We start from the raw sequence: 13,698 nt of genomic DNA, 5'->3' as shown, positions 1-13,698 counted from the left end.
CCTTAGCTATGCTCAGAGGCAGAGAAATAGAGAAAAATATGTTGTAAAAAAATTCTGAATTCTAATACCAAGAGCTCAGATGTTCACCAGCTGCAATGGTACAGTGGTTAGCAGTGAGTCAGAGCAGTCCCTGATGATAGTCAAGGTTGTCACCCCTCCCTGCAGAAAAGCTACTGCTCAGACAGAACAGAAATTTCAGTCCTTTCTGTGATCTTGTGCTGTACATATGCAATACAAGGGCACGCGAATGCTAAACCTCTCTTAATTTTATACTCCCAGTTCTCATTATGCAGAAGAAATCACAGGGATTTTAGGAATAAACAATGTACAAGCAAGACCAACAAAGGTGAGGGGAGGTAGCCATTCAGCTCCGTTGTGGTTTAGCCCCTGTCGGCAACCAAGCACCACACAGCCGCTCGCTCGCCCTCCCCCCAGGTGGGATGGGGGACAGAATCAGAAAGCCAAAAGTAAGAAAACTCATGTGTTGAGATAAGAACAGTTTAATAATTCAATTCAAATAATAATAAAAATTGTAATGAAAAGGGGAACAATGAGAGAAAGAAACAAAACCCAGGGGAAAAAAAAACCAAGTGATGCAACCACTCGCCACCCACTGACCGATGCCCAGGAGTCCCTGAGCAGCAATCACTGCCCCCTGGCTAACTCCCCACAGCTTATATACTGAGCATGACATCATATGGTATGGAATACCCCTTTGGTCAGTTTGGATCAACTATCTTGCCTGTGCCCCCTACCAGTTTCTTGTGCACCTGGCAGCACATGGGAAGCTGAAGTCTTTCACTAGTGTAAGCAGTACTTAGTAACAACTAAAACATCAGTGTGTTATCAGCATTATTCTCCTACTAAATCCCAAACACAGCACTGTGCCAGCTATTAGGAAGAAAATTAACTCTATCCCAGCCAAAACCAAGACAAGCTCCCAAAATTCTCTTTCTATAAAGCAAAGACAACATCACAGCAAAAAGAAAACCCAAACTGTTCTGAATGAACTATCTAATAATTGACCTATGTTTTCATACCTGAGCTACCTTAAATATGGCCATAGGGTCATTCAACTTATTTAGTGCTTCTTTCTCCCACAAACACTTCCTCTCTCATCTCACATTCCCAGGGGTCCCTTGCAGACTATAACATTGTTAAGTAGTCACCAGCTTCTGCAAATACCACCCAGCTGATCAGGGTCAGGGAGGACTGCTTACCCACTGATCAAGTGCTACCCAATCCCTGTCATTTTCATTAGCTGAGCTGTGGTGTCTGTTTGTCGGGCATGATGCTTTCCCCAGTTCAGAAGTCAAGCAAAGTAGTTCTTTTACCTAGAGACAACACTTCAATATACCCTGGTTTAATCCAATACCTTCTACACTTGTAGGAGCCAAGAGGCTGCAGCTCTGGTCTGGAACTGGCAAGAGCCTGAAGCTGGTATTTTGCAAAGAGACTAAGCTACTAAGCAGTAGCACATTTCTGGCAGAGGAGATGACACCTTTTAGCAGGGACTGTGGGAGAGTTAGAGGATCCAGAATTACATGAGAGTGAAAGGAGTACAGTCTCCTATTAACAGGCTTGCTTGACCTCTGCATCCCTAAAAGATTTGGCTATATGGGCCACATGATATTCTTCCAACTCCTTCAGGACTGGCCCAGAGCCTCAATATACATTAGGGAGGTATTACAATGTTATCCTTTGGCTGAGATGGGAATTTAATCCTAATTGCTTATGGCCAGTAGAGTTTGCACAAGTAGGAACCAGATTTCCATGTGTCTTGGCCCCATTATCATACTGGAAGTTCTGCCTCCCTGGCTTCCCGTACATGTTTTTGTTTTGTTTGAGGGGATCAGCTATCAGATCAGACCTTCCGGTTTCCACGTTTGTACTGTAACAAGTTAACACTGTTACAAAACTCAGGCCAATTAGCCATCAGTTGCACTTGGCAGCCAATTCCAAAGGAATGTATTAAAATTTCAATTATTTGCACAGCCTAGTTAGCATTAGCGTACTGCACCTAAAGTCACACATGCTTGCTCTTCTGTTATTTGAGCCAAATCTTATTCTTGGCACAAAATATAGGCACTGCATTGCCTCAAGAAGAGATCCCTGGGTCCAGAAGGGACTTTCAGACCACCTGAATAAGGAGCTCTGAGTCCTTAAACAGCTGAAGAAAGAGAGAAATACCATATAGTCAAGGAAACAAGAGCTACAGAACCTTTTTTTTTATTTCTTTCTTGCTGGCTTCATGTCTTTGTATTCCTCGTTATCTAGTGCTGGGTTTCAATGGAAGGCATGGAAATCTGTGCCGATAGCCACATAGCAAGGGTATATCCTGAGAAAAAGTAGAAACAGGATTGGGGTCTCTCAAATGGAAACAAATCAGTGCTCCCTGCTCAAATCATCAAAAGTGTGTGCTATATACTGTCACCACTGGGTCCTTGAAAAAACATCAAAGCTGCTGGGCTCTGTGCTAACTGTACTGCCTGTCCGTATGGGTTAGGTGGATTTGAAGCACTGTGAATGGGTCAGGCTCTTCCATGAACCTGTACCTCTTGCCCCACAGAGGAATCACAGCAGTGCTGGGGAGTCCAGCCGCTGAGCCTAAGGCAGCTCAGTGTCTGTCCCAGGGCACTCCAGAATCCCAAATGTAGGTGTCTGTGAGACTGGTCAGAGAGAATAACCTTTCTGTATTCATGTGTTGAAAGCAGGACCTGCACTTCAGCGAAGTACTACTTCAGAGCCTGTCTCACCTTTAATCCTCAATGTCCTCCCTTTGAGAGGTCTATTCCATGTCATTTAATTCTCACCATTATACAATCTGCATTTATCTCTCTCTAGTTTTAAAAGTATACATTAGCTTGCTGTTATCATAGTTAGACATTGTCTATACTGAATAAAGCAATCTCATGCCCGTGACTCACTAATGTACATCTGGATGAAGACTGAGTCTGTTTTCTGCAACACAGCCAGTTCTGGCAAAAGAAGGTATGAAGAAGCACGTGACAGGAGTTAGCCAAGCAGTAATAAGACTCACCTGAACATATACATTTTTTAATTGCTAAATAAGACATGTTCCACAACAGCTAATATTTTTTTAAAGCGATAATTCATTCCATTCATAATAGATTTAATTGTGCTCTGATTGCTCACACCTGGCAATTTTGTTTTGCAGCACTTTTTTTTTCCCCCAAAGCACTTTCAAAGCATAGAATGGGCCTTGTGCCAGGTATAGTATATGATTTGAGCCCTGAAATAAATGGAATGGGATTTGCAGAGCCAGCTCTAGACATAGACAAAGTATGCGGTTGCGGGGGCAGCTGCCTGCTTTGCCTCTGCCAGAGACCTGCCACTGCTACTGCCAAAGGAAAGGATGCCGTGAGTAGGCTAAAAATTCTTGCTCATCCCTCTTGCAGAAGCACCAGTCATGGCCCCTTGCTCTGGCACAAGCAGGAACACCATGGCTGCTTCTTCATTCCAGCGCTGCCCTCTCCACTGGCAGTGCTCATCCATGGAGTGGTGAAATTCTGTGTTTTCTTTCCCTCTGAAGCTGCTCTGCTTCCTGCATTATTCTGGATTCAACCTTCTCATTGATATTTGGCTGGTTTAAGATGGTATTCAGGATAATGAAATAATTTTCAAATCTTCCCATTAGCTAATCTGAAATTTAACCCCAAACAAATCTAAGAGTATTGGGATGTTTTAAATTAATCTCAAGGACTGACATTGCTCAGATATTGTTCTTTCTAGCCTTTTTCTTGATTTCTCAAAAGACCCTCCACTCAAGTGACCCCACCAGAATCATCCTCTCATTTTCTCTTTACTGTATCACTTGAAGTCCCTCCTGAGATAAGGATTCATTATACTGCATGATGTTCTCCAAAAATCCTAAGAGATTTCCTCTCCCTCAAGGAACTCATACTTTAAATGGATGAGAAGGGAAAAGGGTAGGAGAGCAAGCTGAGTGACAGAGAAGTGAGCTGGTTTTCTCTACATCAGGAGCCATATTCTTTATTTGACATACCTGAGAGTCTGATGTAACAGTGCCTGGCACAGATAAGTGTCTTCAAAATGAATGTAGTATACCCTAAGACAACAGAAAATCTGTCCTTTATAATGGAAGACACATAAAACTAGAAAGAATCAATTTCAAATAGCCCCACAGAGTGCAAGATGGACTGAGAGAATCTGTATGGATATACAAGGGATAAACTCCATGCCAACCAGCCCAGGCTATTCCACTGAATTATTTCATCAGAGGTACAGTCAGTGATGAATAGCTTCTTCACTAAGAGCAGAATTTAGTAAAAATACTCTAAATCTATGGTGGCAGGCAGGAGAGGAAGACTCGACTAGGTTTCTGAACAGACAGACAAAGAAAAACAATATCTGAACTGAAATCTAGTCTCTCTTTTTTTTTAATTAATTCCTTCTTCTAACCTATCAAACTATAACACGAAAATAGCTCAGATTGTACTCTAGGGCAGTTGTTTGCATGCATATTTACCAATTCTCCAGTGAGCAGATTTCTGAAGCGGATCACTCAGTGCTTAATTTTCTCAGTGAAAGAATGTAGAAATTTATCCACAGTGAAAGCACCCATGCTCTTCAGAGGTAAAAGATAAGGGTTATATAGACAAACCAGAAGCAAAATCTGAAGAGATGTAAAATACTCATCATTTCTATTGATTTTAAGCTGCCTGGAATAATCTCCTGGGAATGTTTCTCTAGATATTATCTCTGTAATCATAGTATTCTCAACTGAAAATACAACTGCTCTGCTGCAGTGCATTTGTATTGTAGACACGTGAAAGTGTTGGACTGATAAATGCATTGCTAGCAGAGATCAAATGACAAATTCATTAGCTGCATCAGGCTCTGAAAGGTAGAAGCAGCTTTCTCAAAGAGGTTTCTCCCATTTCTGACTCCCATCATTGGAAGTACTGAGCTGGTGCCTGGTTCTGTTCTCCCACAAGTACCAATTCACTTGAATGTTACTGAACACTGAAGGGAGTAAGATTTGGAAGGGCTAAGGTCCATTGTTAGAATAAACCTATTGACAATAGTCCTTTTGTGAAAAAGCGATTTAGGAAAAAAAGACATTTAGGAACCTGGTCTCTTTGGAACAGTTATCTGCAGTTCAGGTAACCAGATACCCCATCTTCTAAGTGGTTTTCTGTCTGCTACTCTTATTGGAAGGCTGTTCCAGAATCATGTTGTTCCATCATTAGAATTCTTCTAATTTCCGGAAGAAAACGTAATCAAGATCAGTTCTGTTCACTTTCTTCTTAAGCCATTGCTTTTCTTTAGAGGAAATACTTTTTCCCCCCTCCCTGTTATGTTTAAAATGGTAGCCATATCCCCCCCTCAGTCATTCTTTTCTTGGACTAATCTAGACCAGCTTTGCTTTTGAGTTTGTTTTCTAAGATGCCTCTTAAGTCTCAGAAAAAGCCTTTTCCGTGCCTCTCTTCAAGACTGAATCCCTCTCTTCAAAACAGGTCACTGGGATTCTGCATAGCATTCCCAGAGAGACATCACTGCCCTTTCCCCAGCATGCCAGCACTTCCCCCTTTTGCTGAAACACCTCACACAGTAGTTTACCAGAGCTGCTTAGAAAACAGATCTTTAGCCTATGTATTCAGTGAGTAAATGAAAGTTACTGAGCTATCAGATATAATTTAGGCTATCTCTTTGGGGCAAAAGGAGTATATTTCAGTCTTAAGTGCTACTTTATTCTACTTACCATGTAAAACATGTGCCATTTTCAAGGGATGTCTTGTAGTTATTACTTCTTTCAGATTCTCTGGAGGCACCAGACATGGATTGCTAGAACCGTGCAAGCACAGACCAGTCTTTGCACAAAAGAGCTGCTATTCTCAGTAGAGTTAATCCTGCTCTATATTCAGTATGATTTTATTCACACATTCACATGCCTATTTAAAAACATCATAGCAGATTTTGGAAAAGGTATGATATATAAATACAAGCACAGTTGATGTCTGCAGTAAATACATCCATATATTTAGAAAAGTCCTCTTACATAGTCCATTCCTAGATGACAAAATGAGTCAGTGATTATCCAAAGCTCCCAAACTTAGAGGCTCCAAGGAAGACTGTGGAAAAATGGGGAAAAGGGAGAATTACACTGGCAGTAAAGGACTTCAAAGGTAGCTTTTAATGTATTACTAATTTATGCAGCTGATACCTTAAGCATTCTAATATTCCATATTAGGAAACCGAAAGATCTTTTGAAATTTGGCTCACTAAGATTGATAAAAATTCACTTCTAGACACAGAAGCCTTCTTGGCCAGATACTTACTGCCAGCTACCCCATAATGTTCTCCATGTTGCAACAAAGCTTTGTTAAGTGCACTCAGAGAGGGCAGCTGGAGCTGTGTAAAGATTGCCTGAAGTCAAACCATAAAAAAGGGCAAAAAATGGATCTGCTGCTGGGACACTGGAGCAAAGCATTTATGATGGAGAAAAAGTAGGGAGGAAATGATTCAACATGGCCTAATTACATTAGAAACAACACTTACTCAGCTAGTTGAAGAAAAGAACCCAAGGGAAATGGAGGAAAGGACAGCCCTTGGGTCAGTCTGATATTTGTTTTCCTTCACGTGGAAAACCATTCTTCGTGAAAACTGAGTTCTGCCATTATGCAAAATAAATGCCTCAGAGAAGCTGTTCGATGTTATCATTGACAACAATGGAGAGCCATTACTGATACTGAAACTTCATGAGACATATGAAACATATAAGCAAGTATAGTTCCAATGGGAAATGTCTACAGAAGACAGGTACATTTTGGCACCTATACAATGCATTTATGGTTATTGCTTCCCACAGGAAATAACAAAATGCATTTAAGCAGTATACAAACTATCAGCTGTCATTGAATTATATTGCAAAGATGATCTATAACTCTGAAAATTGTGACTGTTTTTATTCTGTATCAATAGTGTATAAGCTGCAAGACCATAAAGCTAGTTAATGCTTTTCACAATATGCAGATGATCAGCTTCCCAAGTAGGAGACTCAAAATGAAATATTATTAACAATTTATGATTATTTCCACACAGATACTGAATGACTAATTCCTATCATATTTTTCTGTGGTTGCAGGAGGGAGTGTTTCTGCACCTGTTTCTCTTCCCCCAAATCTAATCATCAGTAAAATTGTACTCAGCCAGCTGTTAAATTTCAGATCAGTTAGTATATTTCATGCATTTAAAGACTGACAAAGTATGAAGTCATATAGCCACAATAAAATGCCACAGTGATACCAAGAGAAGTGATTGCCAAGCTTGCAAAGTTTCACAGAGTCTTGGATTTTGTTGTAATACTTAACCAGATTCAAGCCAATGGTGGAAAAATGTGGCCTGTTTCCACGTATTATTTTGAGAGCTTAAACCAGTTGTTAATTATTAAAAATTTCTGTAAAATTGATTAGCTCATGTCATTTCCTGTGCCATTATTCACAGTGGATATGATGTCTTAGCATTTTGAAAACAGAAAGTTCATTAATTCATTTAGTCATAAATCCTTACATTTTGTCGATACACCTGTATTGAATCAACTGTCTTGTGCCTGAAGGAAACATAATTTGTGTTTTGGCTACACAGGTATTTGAAGGCATCAGCAAACAAAATCAAACATAGCAAGTAGCTCCAATCCTACCACAACTGCTCTGTCAACATGCCTAATACACTGATAATTATTCATTCACATATTTATAGTCTGAGCATGGAATTTTAACTCTAAAGGCTTGATATACTATTTTGCATATACATTTTCTGAAAATAGTGGATTTAAAGTATGTACATACACATAGATGTGCGTATGCATAGACACACATTTACTCCACAGAAGGCTGCTGACATGGTTTGAGAAATATAGATAAATAAATAGCTAGGTAATGTAGATATGAGGACGTGGTAGCATTACTGATCACTGAGGTGACCCAAAATTTTCCACTGATGGATTGTTTTTTAAAATTAAATCAAATAAATTGCATTTTGCTTTGCAAAATTTTGACTATATCAATTGGAATGTAGCATGCCATATTTTTAGGTCAAAACACCTTAGACATTTCTGAAAATATAACTAAGAAAAAAAATGTGGGTTTACTCATAGAAAAAAATAGCCAATGGTTCTTTTTTTCATAAAGAAGTCCTCAACCTGCCTGCTTTGGAGCTGGGACATAAAATATTCCAGTGAGCCTTCCAGAGTGTAAAGAATTTGTACTATAACATTTTTATAAACATTCAAAGTTGCACACATCAAAAGCATCTGGGAAAAAAAAAAAAAGGTCATAGCTGTTTAACAGAAACATATTAGTTTGGCAACTAAATCTCACATAGGTTTAATCTCAGTTAAGTGTTCTTGATCCCAGAGTTTCAAGACTGAACAAGACCCTCCCTAACTCTTCCCAGCAGATGAAGCTTGCTGCAGTGTCTGGCTTCCCAAGAGGGGACATGGAACTTGTCTTTCACTTCCAGCGTTGCAGCAGCTGATGCACCAAGAGGAGCCAGTGGGCATACCAGAAACATATTAGATGGGGATTGCACAGATGGGCAAAGCTGGAGATGAAGCAAAGCCATTGCAGGAGCTTGTAGGAAGAGTGGGGCAAAAAAAGACAAGAAATGGGATGAGGAAAAGGGGTGGACTTTTGTTCCTGGTCAGAAAGATACTGAGAGGTGCCCAAGCTAGCAGGCCTTTTGCCAGTGAAACACCCTCTCCTAAAATGTGTTCAACAATTGTCAGAAAATAGGTATTTTCTTCACTGATAACAGATGTCCTCATCTTCCTCCCTTTTCTACTTGATGGGCATTCCCAGCCTCCTTATATTTCCAGGTACTCTGTTAGCATCTGTGTCTGCACTGTGGAGCCACTGGTCCAGTCCCTACAGACTACCCCAACTGGGGGGATGCACAGTTCCATAGGACCATGTTGTTCAATTAGGGAATTACATTTAAAATATTCATTAAGATATATTGTGGCAGTCCCTGCAGTGGTTTCAAATTATTTAATGCTGTGGTCATAGATAGTTCTGGGTAATTCCAGGAATAGAACTGCCATCCCCTCACAGAAAATGGATTGTTTGACATTTTTATTAGCTCCAGCCTTTGTTCCGCAGAGATGACAGCCAGTTACCTACATTGGCATGACTGGTAGGAAAGTAGGTAGCAAGCACAGCTGACAGCATCTTGCAAATCTGTGATGCTAAATCAGCATCACTGCCACGTGCCTCTTCACTGAGGACAGGATGTGGAGGTAGAGTCGTGACAGTATGTTCCAAGGTGTCCCTGCAGTTCTTCCAGCTTGCTCTGTCAATGTTTCATCCGGGGTTATTAGTGTTTATAAAAGCATGCCCTTAAAATAGCTGTATGGTGTTAATAGAAGCAAAAATAGCTAAACTTCATACTGGGGTAAAATAGGGCTATATTGGGCAAGTAGAGAAATCATAACAGCACAACCCAGTTTAAGGGTGACTTTCAAATCCCCTTCAGGTCTTAAAGAGCACTGAGTTTAAGCTAAAATCAGACCAGGACACATTCTTTCCTGCTCTACAGAAAATCCTTCTCCCTTTAACAGATGCAAGATTTGGGGTGGCTTTTGCTTAGAGACTGCTAAGGTCTATTCACTAAGTCCTCCACTCACAAGTGGAGCAGCCATGAAATTCTCCAACTTCTGAAAAACACATTATTTCAGAAAAATCAGTCAGATTTGCATTGGCATTTGTAAAATAACCATGTGTATCCTACTGTGGTGGGTTGACCTTGGCTGGACTCCAGGTGCCACCAAAGTTGCTCTAACACTCCCCCTCCTCAACTGGACAGGGGAGAGAAAACACAATGAAAGGCTCGTGAGTCGTGATAAGGACAGGGAGATCACTCACCAATTACCATCCGGGCAAAACAGACTTAACTTGGGGAAATCAGTTTAATTTATTACCAATCAAGTCAGAGTAGGGTAATGAGAAATAATACCAAATCTTAAAACACCTTCCCCCCACCCCTCCCTTCTTCCCAGGCTTAACTTTACTCCCAGTTTTCTCTACCTCCTCTGCCCCAGAGGACGGGGAATGGGGGTTGTGGTCAGTTCATCACACGTTGTCTCTGCTGCTCCTTCCTCCTCAGGGGAGGACTCCTCACACTCTTCCCCCGCTCCAGTGTGGGGTCCCTCCCACGGGACAGTCCTCCATGAACTTCTCCAACATGGGTCCTTCCCACGGACTGCAGTTCTTCATGAACTGCTCCAGCGTGGGTGCCTTCCATGGGGTGCAGTCCTTCAGGAGCAGACTGCTCCAGCATGGGTCCCCACAGGGTCACAAGTCCTGCCACCAAACCTGCTCCAGCGTGGGCTTCTCTCTCCACGGGGCCACAGGTCCTGCCAGGAGCCTGTTCCAGCATGGGCTTCCCACAGGGTCACAGCCTCCTTTGGGCACATCCACCTGCTCTGGCATGGGGTCCTCCATGGGCTGCAGATGGATATCTGCTCCACCATGGACCTCCATGGGCTGCAGGGGCACAGCTGCCTCACCATGGTCTTCACCACGGGCTGCAGGGGAATCTCTGCTCCAGTGCCTGGAGCACCTCCTGCCCCTCCTTCTCCACTGACCTTGGTGTGTGCAGAGTTGTTTCTCTCACATATTCTCACTCCTGTTTCCAGCTGCAGTTGTGCAGGTTTTCTTCCCCTTCTTAAATACGTTAAATACCATTGCTGATTGGCTTGGCCTTGGCCAACGGCAGGTCCATTTTGGAGCTGTCTGGCATTGGCTCTGTTGGACATAGGGGAAGCTTCTAGCAGCCACCTCTGTAGCCCTCCTGCTACCAAAACCTTGCCACGCAAACCCAATATACCTACCATAAAAAAAGATCAGTGTTTTTGAGGAGTGGTATGTGAACCAGGGATCTTTATATGTATCAGATGCTATAAATTTTACTCACCAATGAAATATGGAGAGAGGACCATAAGGGGCATTGTGTTTACTTTTCTCATAACAGTATTTCTTAAATAGAAAAAGCAGCATATATGAGTCTACTCCAGGCACAGTGGATCGATCACCATCTGCCACCAAAACTGAAGAATTTTTAGTTGTTGTTCTCTAGACAGTGAAATAAATTGTTGATTGTGTTTCACTGAGAAATCCACCTTTTTTTTTCCTTCAAATTGTCTGTAGGTCTGTAAGTATCCTCTGTGATTATTGTCAGATGAGCCAGAGACAATATTTGAAGTAACATACCGCATGTTCTAGGACTAGACAAGGAAACACAGGCTATTACAACAGTATGCCTAAATTCGAAACTCACTTGACACTGGAGTCAGTCTCAATCACGTCAGTGAGGGATAAGTGAAGCTCTGTAGAAAGAAGAGGAAAATTAGTTACTTTATCATGCTACGGCATGATAAAAAGTAATTTTAAAATTTGGTAGTCTGAAATACTTTATCACCAGGTTTTTGGGACTGATATTTTTCCTGTAGTGAACTATTATTTGTATACTGTAACTATACAATATTCTTTTTAAATAGGCTTGTTTACTATTTTCAATGTTTACAAATTTCTTACAACTTGTTTCAGAAAGGAAACAACACAGTAACAGAACTGGGAGCTTTTTCCATTTTGTTTCCTTTAAAATTTACAGTTGCTTTAGACAAAAATATATGTATGTTTTGCTGATTTCTGATTTGACAATGCTAAAACAATATTCCATGTAAATTGCAGAAGCTGACAAATTAATTTTTGTGTTTGTATATCAGGCAAATAAATAAATCTTACAGTTACTAATTATTTTTCAACCTTGCACATGAGAATGTGATTAGACTGACTACAACTGACAGTGATTATCTGAGACAGGATGTTATTAAATCCCTTTGGGGAGCTTTTGAAAGACCCACCACATTTAGAGCAGAGAGCTTTTCTCTGCATTAGCTCATTTATGGAGCAATTACAGGGAACTTACTACCGAAAAGATATCAGGAAAAACACTGAGCCAACAGCTAAAGTGGAATTCACAACCCTCCCCTCTCTGTCAAAGCATCTCACAGCCTCATAGCCTTAAAATATTTTGTCAAGATTATCTATAGCAAAGCTATTTGCTATATATCATATATCGGTAAAAGGTATGAGATAGGGTAGATTAAGACTACATGGAAGAGAGCTGGTAATGGATCTGAAGACAGCAGAGATTTCTCCCTGCTCAAATGGCTTCTTTGCTCCAAGAGCCCAAATTCAATTAATTTTGTGGGCTTGAAAAACCCAATGCTTTCATTTCATCCATATCAGAATTTGCAAGTTTTGTTATTTCATTAGAAAACTACTATGACAGGTTTCTCAATGAAGTGCAGAGAAATATGCAAAATGCGCTAATTTGAAAAATCTCCCCCAGTTCTAGAAAAACCTGTGGCTGGATTCACTGATTTTTTCCAAAATTAAGATTTCAAAGACCTGATTTTTAGGAGCAGTTTACAATTTTGTACTTAAAAATATGCAGATACAAAATGGAGAGCCAGGTAGAGACTGTTTTCAAATCTCTATTCGTACAATGGACTGTTTTCCTGACACCCACAGCTGAGAATGAAAACAAACAGTGAAGTACCACAGAACTGGTATGTATTAGATAAGTACACACCTATTGATTATGAGATTTGCAGTTCGAGAACATCAGAAAAGCTGTGAGAGATACATAATCCAAAGTAATACTGGCAGTTTACTGAAGGACTGACAATACTGAGGTATTACAGATTGCAGAGATTTATTCTCACCTCCACTTTGATTTTAAAGCTAATATTGCTGTAAATTCATGTGATGACAACACCGAAACTTCAGGCCATCTCATTTTTTCTGTCGTCCCTGGGTGTCTTCACATACTTAATCCAAGTCCGGTACAGAAGAAGTTAAAATATACTTAAATATTCCTTCCTTATTCAATGAACAGCTCAGTGGTACAACTAGGGTAGCATGCTGGAATTCACTTAGTGCTTTTCCTCAGAGTGCCTTAAAGAGCATCATCTTGCTGCTGGTAGTTCTTGACATGCAGTGAATCCCAGGGTGGACTTACAGCAGTGGTGAGAGGCTCGGCAGAGTTCCACATTCCCATAAACACTGAGATTCTCTGCTGCTCTCTGTAGCACAGTTATTGCTCCTGAAATGTATCCTGTATGTAAAGATGTGTTCACAGTACAGAATGTCCCTACTTTGCAGTACCCACTGGTAATTGATCATAAATACTGGAAGGCTGGATTTTCTGCATGTGTAGTGACCACTGACCACAGGGAAAGCTTATGCAAAAATTCTGGCTCATAAATATGACTATGCTTGAGTGAGGAAAAATTGATCTTTTGTTGAGTTTATCCTTCAAGGCATCTTATGTTGCATTTCTGATATTGCAAAGGAACACAGCAAAACTGTATGAGGCATTCTACGTGGCCAAATACTGTAGTCCTTACTCAGATTTTACTCAGGAAAAACCACCTTTGACTTGAGTGAGAATTCGCTTGACTAAGGACTGAACAGAGTGTTTTGAATCTTACCAGCATTGCTTGATGCTAATGTTGGGCAACAGTTCTCATTGCTAATTTGCCTGCCTTGTTGGCCTTCTCCTGGGCCCTGGATCTGCTTTTGCTGTGTGTTATTCATAGCTTATATTGCTAGTTCAGATTGCTTCTCTTTGTGCTTTTCATTTCCAACA

The 13,698-nt window shown here is 40.8% G+C and overlaps 1 protein-coding gene across 1 annotated transcript in view; it reads left to right on the top strand.

Moving 5' to 3' along the window:
- The window catches only part of BEGAIN (brain enriched guanylate kinase associated), a 160,546-nt gene that overhangs the window by 71,302 nt on the left and 75,546 nt on the right, over positions 1-13,698 (top strand). The window lies entirely within an intron of this gene.

The sequence above is a fragment of the Pelecanus crispus genome, chromosome 6 (genome assembly GCF_030463565.1).
Source record: "Pelecanus crispus isolate bPelCri1 chromosome 6, bPelCri1.pri, whole genome shotgun sequence".
Classification (NCBI taxonomy): Eukaryota; Metazoa; Chordata; class Aves; order Pelecaniformes; family Pelecanidae; genus Pelecanus; species Pelecanus crispus.
Note: the sequence above shows the minus strand (reverse complement) of the source record. Positions and strands in the feature narration are given on the sequence as shown.